The sequence below is a fragment of the Anomaloglossus baeobatrachus genome, chromosome 2 (assembly GCF_048569485.1).
Source record: "Anomaloglossus baeobatrachus isolate aAnoBae1 chromosome 2, aAnoBae1.hap1, whole genome shotgun sequence".
Lineage (NCBI taxonomy): Eukaryota > Metazoa > Chordata > Amphibia > Anura > Aromobatidae > Anomaloglossus > Anomaloglossus baeobatrachus.
The window spans coordinates 369,709,197-369,721,823 of record NC_134354.1 but is presented as its reverse complement, the minus strand read 5'-3'; positions in this window follow the sequence as shown (position 1 = coordinate 369,721,823).

The window sequence follows — 12,627 nt, the reverse complement described above, 5'->3', positions numbered from 1 at the left end:
CCATTTTCCTCATGCCAGTTTTGTTTCCTACTTTTTCCTGACTGGGAGGGGATGGGCCTTGATTTTTCACGCCACTTTTCCTGCCAGTCCACAAAGGGTGGGCACTTTTTAACCCCTTCTTGTTCAATAATGGCTACCGGTTGCAATTAAATAGTCTCTCAAACACTCAGTCCATCAGGCGCACAGTACCCAGGTTTTTAGCATGGGCACGATATCCTATTCGTAACGCCAAAATGTAGCATGCAAGGGGAATCAGACACAGGGCCCCATACCTGAATTACTCGTCACCGGGCCGGTGTGGTGGTCTGGGATGTCGCGCTGGCCTGCCCGGCTTCGTGCCCCAAGGTGTACACCAATAAGGTGGGAGAATGATGCGGGTTGTAGTAGGATGATTGTCGTGACGCCACCTGTGGTATGCGGCCAGGAATTAGCCGCCGCTGCTGTCGCTATCCTCCAGGGCGGATGGTAATATCAGCCGAAGATGGTATTGCTCCCCACAGGTGGAGCGGGCCCCAGGTAGGATGTTGAGGGGAATAGTGATGGCGATGGCCTTTGGCGCCGAGGAGCGGGGCGGCGGCACTGGTAATAAGAGTCCGAGTCAAATGCGGTTCCAGGTGTCTTTACTCACTCTTTGTGCCGCTCGCCCAGGTAGTCCTGGTCATTCGCTGTGATGGCCCTTGCAAACCCAGGTTCATTTGGAGGTCAGTCTGGTGTGATGCTCGGTGAGCACCTTCCTCCTAGCATCTTGTGTGTTGGATCACCGTGGCTTAAAGATACTTGGGGACCCCAGTCCGTCTCGAGTGGTATTCTTGTCCCTATTTACAGGTGCCGCAGCTACGCAGTGGGGCCTGGCTGTATCCAAGGCCCCGGATCCAATCTGGCACTGTGCTTTTGGGCTCTGTGTGGCCAGGAAAGCCTGAAACCTCCCCATCCCGGAAGATCCTGGAAAACCAACTTGGAGAATAATCTTCCCTAGGGTCCTGCACCCTGTGTGGTGCTGATTTCGAGGGAACAATGAAGCTCTCCCCTCTGCAACCGCATGAACTCCTGTGTCCCACCAGAACACCGGTAAGACACGTCCTCTCCTTTCCTCTCCTGCTAGAGAACTCTCTCTAACTGTTGTATTGGCTCCTAACTCCCCCTTGGCGGATCCCCTCCCCAGGTCCCTGTCACTAGTGGGTGGTGCCCCCATGTTTGAAGGCAACCTTTAGACCCTAGCCCGGTCCCCATTGGGCAACCTGGTGGTGTATTTGAGTGTGTAAGTGGTGAAACTGGTACTGACTTCCTCTGAATCCTGGTTGAGCACTACACCTTAAATGAGATGCAATACTCTGTGGCGACTGAAGCCTCAGGGGCGCCACATCTACACACTGATAATAATACGGTAAGAGAATATGTAATTGCCCAGTTCCATTTCTCGTTTAACAAACTGTTTACTCTGGGGAAAATCCTACTGTTTTATGGTAATAAAAAAACCCCTAAAGCTTCAATAACAGAAAGAAAAGGATGCTGAGGGTTTTATTTAAGACTGGAGTAGTGTAGTACTTTGCATTTTAAGATAACCCCATGTTTAAGATTGTACTATTGGTTATTCTACTCAAGACAATTTGTTTGATCTGGGAAAATGGCAAATTTTCACAGGGGTGCCAGGTTTTTGACAACAGTGTGAATCTTGTTTTCCCAGTAAACTTAGGGGTACTTTGCACGTTGCGACATCGCTACTGCGATATCGTCGGGGTCAAATCGAAAGTGACGCACATCCGGCGCCGGTAACAACGTCGCAATGTGTAAAGCCTAGGAGAGAAGATGAACGAGCGTGAAACAGTCAAAAATTGGTGATCTGTGTCACGTCGTTCATTTCCATAATTTCGCTGCAGCGACAGGTACGATGTTCCTCGTTCCTGCGGCAGCACCCTTCGCGAGGAACTTCTCCTTACCTGCGTCCCGCTTGCAATGAGGAAGGAAGGAGGTGGGCGGGATGTTTACGTCCCGCTCATCTCCGCCCCTCCGCTTCTATTGGCCGCCAGCCGTGTGACGTCGCTGTGACGCCGCACGACCCGCCCCCTTAGGAAGGAGGCGGGTCGCCAGCCAGAGTGACGTCGCAGGGCAGGTAAGTGCGTGTGAAGCTGCCGTAGCGATAATGTTCGCTACGGCAGCTATCACAAGAGATTGCCTCTGCGATGGGGGCGGGGACTATTGCGCTCGGCATCACTAGCATCGGCTTGCGATGTTGCAGCATGCAAAGTACCCCTAATTCTTCTAATCTGTATGTGTGATCCAATTTAGTAATCCACCCTGTTAATGATGACAGAATGGTGGATTTCAATGAATTGAAGAGAACTCTCGTGCCAGCAATTAGTGATCTAATTAAAGTTTTTGTATAGTGATGGAGTGAATTAGGTTGAAGATGTAATGATAACATTTCAGGCTTTTAGTGCATAGAGGTGCCACCAGGGGCATACACAGAAATAATGGGGCCTCTTACACAGTAAGGTCTGTTTCACACGTCAGTAATTCTGGTATATATGTTTTTATACGTACCAGAATCACGGACATATAATATATTGTATGTGTATTGAAAAGAAAAAGCTTTTTATATGCACCTTCTCCAGCGATAGTGTCCCTGACCACTGCTCTCTGCTGCTTCCAGCCTGGCTATTTATTCTCATGCATATGCATTTATGCACGGCACAGTCAACCCAGAAGTAGCTGCAGAGGGCGTCAGCAGAGGCCGAAAACACAGCACAGCCGAAGAGTTCAGCACCGCAGACTGCAGAAGCGAGGACAGGTGAGTATACGTCCATGTGCTATAACGGATGACGGACCACGGATAGCACATGGATAACCCATGTGTGTTGTGAATCACGGCACATGGATTGACATATGTGTTTTTTACTCGTCAGTGAAAAACGTCTGTGTTTTTCACTGACGTGTGAAACAGACCTAAAGCGTATGGTGGTGGATGGGAGATATATTCCTCCTAGCAAGTGCCTTTTGCTTTGTTGAACAGCAGGGATGGAGGTAAAACCTGGCTTGGACCTTCTCTACTATTCTGGGTATTTGGGGCAACACCCGACTTTCACTGCTGCAGGATTATGACAGCATAAATAGACAGCCAGAACTTCGCACTGTGGTGGGTGGTTTGGCTGGAAAGCTGAAGCAAATTTCTCTGGGAATGATATACCTGTATGGACTGGCACGTCCAGGACCTAAGCTTTGCTGTTGGAAAAGCTGGAATTTTGCTTTGCATACCTGACTGAAGTAAGACTTGTTTGTTTCTATTTGTTACCAGTGTGAATAAAACAGTGGCTTTTGGACTGAAAACCTACGTGTGCCTCTTTACCATGTCCCTGCCATTGCTTTCCAGAGCTGATTCCCTACATTTAGTGGAGAATGCGGGTGTCACTAGTAAGGCTACTACCCAGGGACAGGGGACTACTCGTATCCTGTATGCCAGAGTTCCCTAACTTGCCCTCAAGACACGAGTACGCTTGAAGGTAGCGAGGCGTGACTCTCCGACCTGTCCTTGGCTCCTATCCGGACCCTGGTCTAGAAACCCCCTTCCTGTTCAGCGGGACGCCTCCAAGGGACAAAACCAAAAAATAAAATAGAAATAACAAAACTACAATTGCTTCTGCAAACTACTCCTTGTTTGCAAAAGGCTACTGGAGCTGTGATATGGTACGACCACACACACAGGTTGTCTCTGTAAACTGAGGAAAGAAAATAACCAGCCCTGTGTGAAGGATGCTGGGACCTTTTAAAGACCCAACCTAATTAGTAACTTAGAGCACCTGATGCCTCCAAGCAAACTTGCAAAAGAAGCATTAACCCCTCAGATGCTAAAAGGAAAAAATGTCCGTTTAAATTAGGACGAATCTCGATGGAAAGACCAGCGTGACAGCGGGTAAACACAGTAAGGGCAATTATTTTTGCACTTCTGGCTGGGTGCCAGTATATGTCCTGAGTAAAAGGATTGTCTTGTCGCAAACCCTGTCTGGGAGACCAGCGGAAATGGAGACTGCAGTGAAAGTGCTTATGGAGGCCATTAGGTAGCAGCAGATATTTAATCAACAACAGCAGGAGGCTACTGGGAAGCAGCAGATATTTATTCAACAACAGCAGGAGACAAATAAGCTGCTGTTACAGCACGTAATAGCGCTACTGATAGCAGTAAAGGCCCCGTCACACCCAGAGATAAACCTTTGGCAGATCTGTGGTTGCAGTGAAATCATGGACATATTGTTCCATTTGTACACAGCCACAAACCTGGCACTGATCTACCACAGATCTACCACAGATCTGCCACTGATTTATTTGTGTGTGACAGGGCCTTTACTCTTCAGTTGGTCCACAATGCCTGGAAATGGTCCATTCATCAATCCCCAAAATAGAGCCATCTGATAATGTTGAGATCTACTTGGCTATGTGTGAGAGAGTCGCTGAGAGGGAGAGTCTAAACCGGGATCAATGGACAGACGTCATCACTCCATATATAACGTCAGGACCACAGCAGGCCTATATTGACTTTCCAGCAGACTACGCAATTGACAATGGTTAGGTCCTGTTACCACTTGGTGAAAATGTGTTGGTCTGGGCCCAGTGGGATCATCAGTGGGAGTTTGTCCCTTCCAAGCCAGTGAAGTCCCTGTATTAAGACATAATGTGCTTGATACAGAAGAGGTTACAGCTCAAGGAACTGTCCCCCACTGCTCTGGAGGAACACATAAACTTTGGGTTCCTTACCGCACCCTTCAAGCACTGCTTCAGACAGACATCTGTTTTGCCAAATTTTTAACACTATGGTTCAAATAAAACTTTAAAGAAGGCAATTAAGTAATTTTATTATAAAGGCTAATATAAAATACAAAATTAAAGAAAAGTATTATATTGTGTACACTTTTGTATATTCATCATACAACGATTAAGTACTTATATCAAAGATTAAGTACTTATATCACCAAAGAGATTGTGAACATCATCAGTCTGGAACATCAGTTGGAGAAGCACAACAAAAACAGAGAACTCCTGGAGGTCCCAACACTGAACTACGCATCCCACAGATACAGGTAAACAAAAAACTTCTGTCATTACCATATTTCTCTGAGTATAAATAGAGAATGGCCGGAGCACTGACCCCCCTCCCCCCGGGCATGTGTGGAGGCCAGCATGACACTGATTGGAGTGGAGGTCATGGTGTCACGGGTGGGGGAGGGGGAGTAAGTTAGGGTACAGTTAAAAGGTGAAGCTGGGGGAGGAGCGGCACTTTTCTCGCTCTGGGACACCAGTGAGAGTGAGAGTCCCCATCCTCATTTGTGGATTAGCTCCTGGAGCATGAGAGCTGCTGCCGGCGACCATCCCCCCAGGTGGCTGCAGAACACTGTAGCGGGGATCACCGGTGGGAGTCCGGAGGTGGCAGGGACTGCATCCCTACAACAGCGGCGCCCCCGCAGGTCTGGACCACCAGAGAGGCTGTCGCCTGACCTGACTCCCAGGGCCCTGCGTCGCCACAGAAGCCCCTCCGGGGACCCTCCAGGCCAGACGCCGCGAGCTGAGAGGTTCAGCAGGCCCCGGCCTTTGAGGAATTCTATCGGGCGGCTGGGCCCAGCGGCGATTAGCAGGCCTGCGCTGGAGTTGGGGGCGGGGCCTGCTGCCGCCTTGTCTGCGAGTGACGTCAGCGGTGCGGCGGGGCGCTCTGGTGATGTACCTGCCGAGCGCCCTGTGCCCCTCCTCCCTGCAGCGATAGTATCCCGGATGGATCCCTGTGAGGTGGGCAGAGCCAGGCGGCTGCGGTCGAAAATACATCGGGCCTGGCATTCAGGGCCTGCGGCTACCGAGGCCCTGTCTGGAAGAAGTGCCACATGGAGCGGGGCAGGGGGGCCGTGCTTGGAGAGCCCTGAGGATAATATGCAGCTCCCCCTGTTGGTCGGCGCTACTGATCGTCAGGTCCAGGATATGCGGCCGGTGGGGTCCTCAGGTCGCGCGGCTACAAAAGCAATGGAGCAGTCAGATGGCAGGAGCCAAGTCATGCTAGATCGGCAGGAGGGACGTCAGGATGCAGGTGGTCCGGCTGGCGGGGTCTCTACCTTTGTGCAGCCTGGTGAGTATGATTCAATGTCTTGTTTGTCTTCACATGCTGGTCAGGTACACAGTAAGGGGGGGTGACAGGTCAGCTGGGGTTAGGATTGGGGGTGCCAGCGGGTGTTGGGGGGAATGCGTTAAGTCGGGAGTTGTCAGAATTTAAGTTGCGTTCGCCAGTTGCGGGCGCGGATTGCGGGCCAGGGAAAACCCGGCGCCAGTGGCGGCTTGGGTTAATTCGTCCGTTATTGTGGCTAGTGAGTCCACAGTTGGGAGTATCTCTTCCCCAGTATCAGTGTCAGTTCAAACAGAAAAGAGTAAGGAGGTGGCAAAATTTATTTTGACAAAGGGGAAAAGACGATAGCAAGAAGGAAGATGTGGAGAAGTGGCGATGGCGCTTGATTCCTCAGACATTTTCTAATTGGTTGCAGGCGTTGCAGTTTGGGCAAGAGTAATTGGCAAAAAGGCGCTGGAGAATTGTTTTCATTTGTTTTGCTATATGGGCTCGATTGGTGAGGCCTATAGGATTTATGGGGGGTAGACCTGGATCTGTTATGACAAGCAGTTTCATCAGAGGATGGCTACCGTCCATCCATAAGATGGGATCAGAAGGATATAGGTTTGTGGTTGCGGGTGATAGCGGCAGCCAGATATGGGCAGTCATTTCAGGGTGGGGCTGGGTTTCCCGGCCAGTCAGGAAGCCGGGGTGCCAGTGGTCAGTACGGACAGACAGGGTCCTAGAAGTCAGGTTCGTGTTGGTAAGTTAATGAGGGGGAATGCAAGTTTGGTGCCACTTGCCGGTGTTTAAACACCTCTGCACCCATTGTAACGGAGCATCCCATGGGGCGTCCAAGGGTCAGACACCGGTGAGCTTAGTTGCGATGCTTCCGTACCTACATAGGTATCCTGATAGGGACAAAGCTGAAGTTTTGAGGTTGGGTTTTGGGGAGGGTTTCAGGATTCCTTCCCCTGTTTTTGAAGTTCCAGGGACAACCAGGAATCTCCCTCGGCGTATCAAAATGTGGCGGTGGTAGGTGGAAAGTTAGGAAAGGAGGTGGCGTTGGGGAGAATGGGAGGCACGGTTAGTCACCCCCCTACCTTTTTCTAATTTTGTGGTTTCGCCATTCGGGGTGGGGCCCAAGAGGGAGCCAGGTAAAGTTCGGCTGATCCACCATTTGTCTCATCCCAGGGGTAGGTCAGCGAATGATGGTATACTGGCTGAGCTTCGTTAGGTGGTGTATACGTCATTTAATGAGGCTACAAAGTAGGTAAAAAGTTGTGGGAGGGGTGCGTTGATGGCAATAGACAGATATTGAGGCAGCTTTCCGGCTCCTACCAGTTCATCCAAAATGTGTTCGGTTATTGGGTTGTTTTTGGGAGGGAGATTGTTTTGGAGACCGCTGCTTGCCAATGAGTTGTGCAGTATCGTGCACATTTGTTGAAGCCTTTAGTTCTTTTTTAGAATGGGTGGGGCATGATGTTTCTGGTTTAGCATCACTGGTACCTTACCGGGATGAATGTTTGGTGTGTGGGATTGGCTGTTTCGGCACAGGAACCAGCATTCTAGCAGCAATGGAATGGATAGCGAGAGGCTTTGGGGTGCCTTTGGCACCTGGAAAAAACTGTTGGGCCAAATACCTGTATTTATTTTCTGGGCATTGTAATTGACTCAGTGATTTGGGAGGTTCGGCTTCCTGACAACAGGTTGCCACGCTTAAGGTTGAGGTAGGAAGGGCATGCTGAGTGAAGAAATTACAATTAAGGGAGGTTCAATCACTATTGGGGAAAACTTAATTTTGCGTGTCGGGTAATGTCAATGGGCCGAGTTTTCACGTCGGCTAGCTTGCGCTACAGCTGGAGTGCTTGCTCTTCACCCCTACATACGTTTGTCGGCGGAACATAGAGCGGACTTGTTGGTTTGGGGAGAGTTTTTGGGGAGCAGGACAATGGTCGTTCGTTGCTTATGGATGAGGTAGTGGATAATTTCAAATTGGAATTGTTTACAGATGCTGCGGGTGACTCAGGTTTTGGGGCCTTTTTTCAGGGTCAGTGGTGTGCTGATTGGTGGCCAGAAAGTTGGATGGCGGAGTGGTTGACAAGGAATGTGTCGCTATTGGAAATTTTTTCCAATGATGGTCGCACTTCATTTGGGGAGGGACCAGTTGTCGAATAAGTAGATCCGGTTCAACTGTGACAATATGGGGGTGGTGCTGGCGATTAATAACGGCTCGGCATCTTCTTCCACAGTTGTTCTGGTGTTGCGGCAGCTGGTGTTTATTTGTTTGGAAATTAATACCTGTCACAGCAGCTCAGGTACCGGGTATAGAGAACCTAATAGCGTATTTCCTCTCTTGTTTTCAGTGAGATCGCTTCCGGGATTGTGCGGTAGAGGCGGACGGCAGCAGTTTGTAGTCCCCTGCGCAGCTTTGGAGCGTGGTCAGCAAGCAGCAAGACCACTGATTCGGGTTTGTTTGGCTGGTACCACGTGGGCAGCGTATCAGGCCACATGGATTCTCTGGGAGTAGTGGTTGGGTGGTTGCATGCTGACTGAGGATTCTCAGTTAGGACTGTTCCTGGGAAAATCGGGGGAAGTGGCGATAACAGGTTGGTCTTCCACGAAGTTGAGTCGTTTGATTGCAGGTTTGGCATTCGATTTCTGGTTGCGAGGTGTACAGGATTTGACAAAGAATTTTGGGTAGTTCAGGCGTTGAAGGGTTTGCATAGGGGCCATAGGCCGCGTGATGGTAGACGGCCTGTGTTATTCAGCTTATTGGAATGTTTGGGTAGGGAATTGCGAGTAGTTTGTACATCTGCATTGAGGTATCATTGTTCCGGTTGGCTTTTCGTTTTTTCGGGGCTTTGCATATTGGCGAATCGGTATTTCCCAGTATGACATGCCCCGGGGGCTTGGGTAATAGTGACGTCCTAATTTTGGAGCATGGGGATCGAATTTTGGATCCAGAAATCAAAAACGGATCAAGTGGGGGCAGGCAGGCGGGTTCGTTTAGGGAAGGTAACGGCATCGGGTATGTGCCATTGGCAGTGTGTTTTGAGTTTTGCAAAGGTCCACCCGAGTCAGGATGGCCCATTGTTATGTCGCGAGGACGGGTCTTTTTGTCCAGATATCAGTTCATTAGTGTTTTTTGGGCATGTTTGAGATCATTGGGGTTGGTTTCGGCGATGTTTGCGTTGCATTCTTTTCATATTGGGGCGGCGATGGAAGCCTCTATGTGTGGTCTCCCTGCTGAGACAGTTAAACAGATTGGTCGATGGAAGTCTCAGCGTTGTAAGTCGTAGGTTCGCAATGGTTTTCATGGGCAATTGATCGGAAGACTGGTTCTGATAGAGTGGGCGTGGGGGGGGGTGTCATTCTTTGTGTTTGTATTGGAGCTACTTGGTATTTTTGTTAGTGCTTTGTTTTTCAGACACCCCCCCCATTTCTTGCCTGGTCTGGATCCTGGGCCATTCTAATGTGTACTGGGGGGCACCGAGAGCAGATGCGAGAGGGAACAGGGGACAGCTAGTTTTTTCAGAGGGATAGGGCTCTTGTCGGATGGCTTGGGATCCGGGGTATGGGGTGGAATACGGTGTTGCAGGGGGTGCATAACTATGCCCATTTGGGCAGGCCCCCTGACATTTTGGTTTTACGCGTCGAGGAAATTATTTGGGTGAGCGGCTTTTTCGCATTTTGATCAAAGATATTAAGCATGACTTGTTGTGGTTATGGGTGTCTTTTCCAGGCGTGACAATTGTATGGTTGGACATAGTTCCGAGGAGGGTTTGGGCGGAAAGCATGGTCTGTGGAGAAGCTGAATAAGGCGCGGGTGAAGGTTAATAGGGTTATCTCAAAAATTTGTGGGCTGCAACGGGGGAGTTGCAGCTCGGCATTTTGAGCTGGAGCGGGAGGATGACGAATTTTGGTAGGCAGATGGGGTGCATTTGAATGCAGTAGGGATTGATTTGTGGGCCCTTAGATTGCAGGGAGGTATTGAGCGAGCTTTGCTATTGCGGGGGGGTCTCAGGCACTTGAAGGTTATCAAGGTGCCCTCGTTGTGGCAGGTTTATTGGTGGGTCCTAGAAGTTGGTTTTAAATTGGTTCAGGGAACCCATCCGGGTATGGATCCCCTCATTGGCAGAATGGTTGGTCACCTGGTGATTTTTGGGGGATCCCGACGGGGTATGTCGGGGCCCCCGTGGGTGTTTTTGGTGGTTAATGAAGGATTAAATCTTACACTGGTGCTCCTGAGCCAGTGTGGGTAACGGCTCGGAGCAATTTGGTTATATGGCTTGGTTATGTGAATCACCAGGGTTTAAGCTTCAAGGACCTTACCACAATGCAAATTTTTACATGTTATGTATTTGTTTAATAAATGGCTGGAATGTTGTTTTCCCCCTCCGTGGGTAGAGGTTGGTGGTCCCGGGGCCCGGTGAGATGAAGGAGAGGCAGGGTTGGATGGGTGCAGGGTCGCTTGGACTGCGCAGCGCGGTGCCGGATGGCACGGTAGTACTCACTCAGCCACAAAGGTACGCAAAGTCTCTGGCAAACCAAATGGCTGGATGGACGGGTCCCGCAGCCGGCTGCTGTGGCTTCTCCTGGACGGTTAGTGGTGGCTGCCTTTCCCTGCACCTCTGTGTATGTTCGGTCCCGATGGATTCCCACCGGTAACCCGCTAACCAGCATATATGTGCCGGAGGAGCCCTTTTGCCCGCAAGCTCTGGCCCTTGGAATTCTAGCTGTGGCGGTAGCTGTATTTCCTTCTGTTGGTTGGACGGTTGCCTTCAATCGGGTCTTGGCTGTTAGGAAACCCCTGGGGTTCCGGTCACTGACGGATTTGACCTCTAATGGCGACTTCAAGCCTGGTCGGGGTCTGCAGGCCCTGCCTGTGTGTGCTGGCTTCACTTCGCTCCCCTGGAGGGAGGCAACAAGGATTTTGTGTCTAGCTGATGTGTCTGTCTCAGGGTGGGGGTGTATGTTGTAGTACCTGTGACGACCTGGCTAGTCCAGGGCGCCACACTGCGACTGCTGCTCGGTGGCTCGAGCGGTGGGCCGGATCCGGGGACTCGAGCGGCGCTCCTCACCCGTGAGTGAAAGGGGTGGTGGGTTTGGGGGATTTAGTCCGTGACGCCACCCACGGGTCATGGTGAAGATAGGCACCACCGCTGCTGGTGACGGGGATCCGGGAGTGATGGTAGGGAGCAGCTGGGATGTTGTTTCCCCCCTCCGTGGGTAGGGGTAGGTGGTCCCGGGGCCCGATGATGTGACGGGGAGGAAGGGTCGGTGAGGTGCAGGGTTGCAGGGACAGCGTGGCGCGGTGCCGGATGGCATGAGTGTACTCACTCAGCAAGAAAGGTACAAAGTCCTCGGTAAACCAAACGGCTGGATGGACGGGTCCCGCAGCCGGCTGCAGTGTCTCTCCCCGGACAGGTGATGGCGGCTGTCTTTCCCTGCACCTTGATGTTTACCTTCTGACTACTATGGATTCCCAACGGTAGTCCGCTCCCCAGTGTATGGGTACCGGAGGAGCCCGTTTGCCCGCAGGCGCTGGCCTTTGGGTCTCTAGCCTTAGGCGGTAGCTGTATACCCTCACGGTGTGGGCGGTTGCCTTCAATTGGGACTTTTGCTGTTGTGAAACCCCTGGGGTTCCAATCACATTCGGATCTGACTATTGTCGGCGGCTCCAAGCCTGGTCGGGGTCTAATGGCCCTGCCTGTGTGTGCTGACTTCACTTCGCTCCCCGGTCGGTACAGGCGGGCCATCGCCCGACCCCGGTCCTATGGTTCCGCGTTGCTCCACCACTCCTGCAGATGGCCACCACCGTCTGCCAACCTTGCTGTCAGTGCCTGGGCCACAAACCCAGACACCCAAGTGCTCACTCCTCTCACTTCAAACTCCAAAACTACTCTCTGACACTTTTCCCGCCTCCAGGCCTGTGAACTCCTCGGTGGGTGGGGCCAACCGCTTGGCTCCGCTTCACCTGGTGTGGACATCAGACACAGGAGGGAGGCAACAAGGGTTTTTGTTTGGCTGGTGTCCCTGTCTAATGGGGGTGGGGGGTGTTTGTGTGTTATTTGTGACGACCTGGCTAGTCCAGGGCGCCACATTCCCCCTTAGTGAAATGCAGACCGTCCGCGGGCTGCCCGTCCATCACCGGTTTTATTTTATTTTTTTCAAAAGCTGTAAAAATATAATTAACATATAAACATTTTGAACATGTAAGCATTTCTTGTGAGGACACTTAAACGTTGCACATATAATCAAAAACATTTTTAATAATGACGGATGTCTTCCGCTCTCCCACCCAAGCAACCTAGCTCTGATGCTGCCCCTAAGAAGTGGACAGCACCCCTTGACCCCAGTCCAGGTTCAAGCTGCCCGAGCGGGAACGGGTACGGTGACTCGCACCCGGCTGTCACTTCAGGGGACCCCACGTCCTTGGGGGACCCCTGACCACCCCGGAGGATGGCCACCGGTCCTGATGGTGGCCGGGCCCCAGCCTCCTCTGCTGAGGGCCCTTCCTCCAATCTGCCTCTCCGGAGGCGGCTCCGACA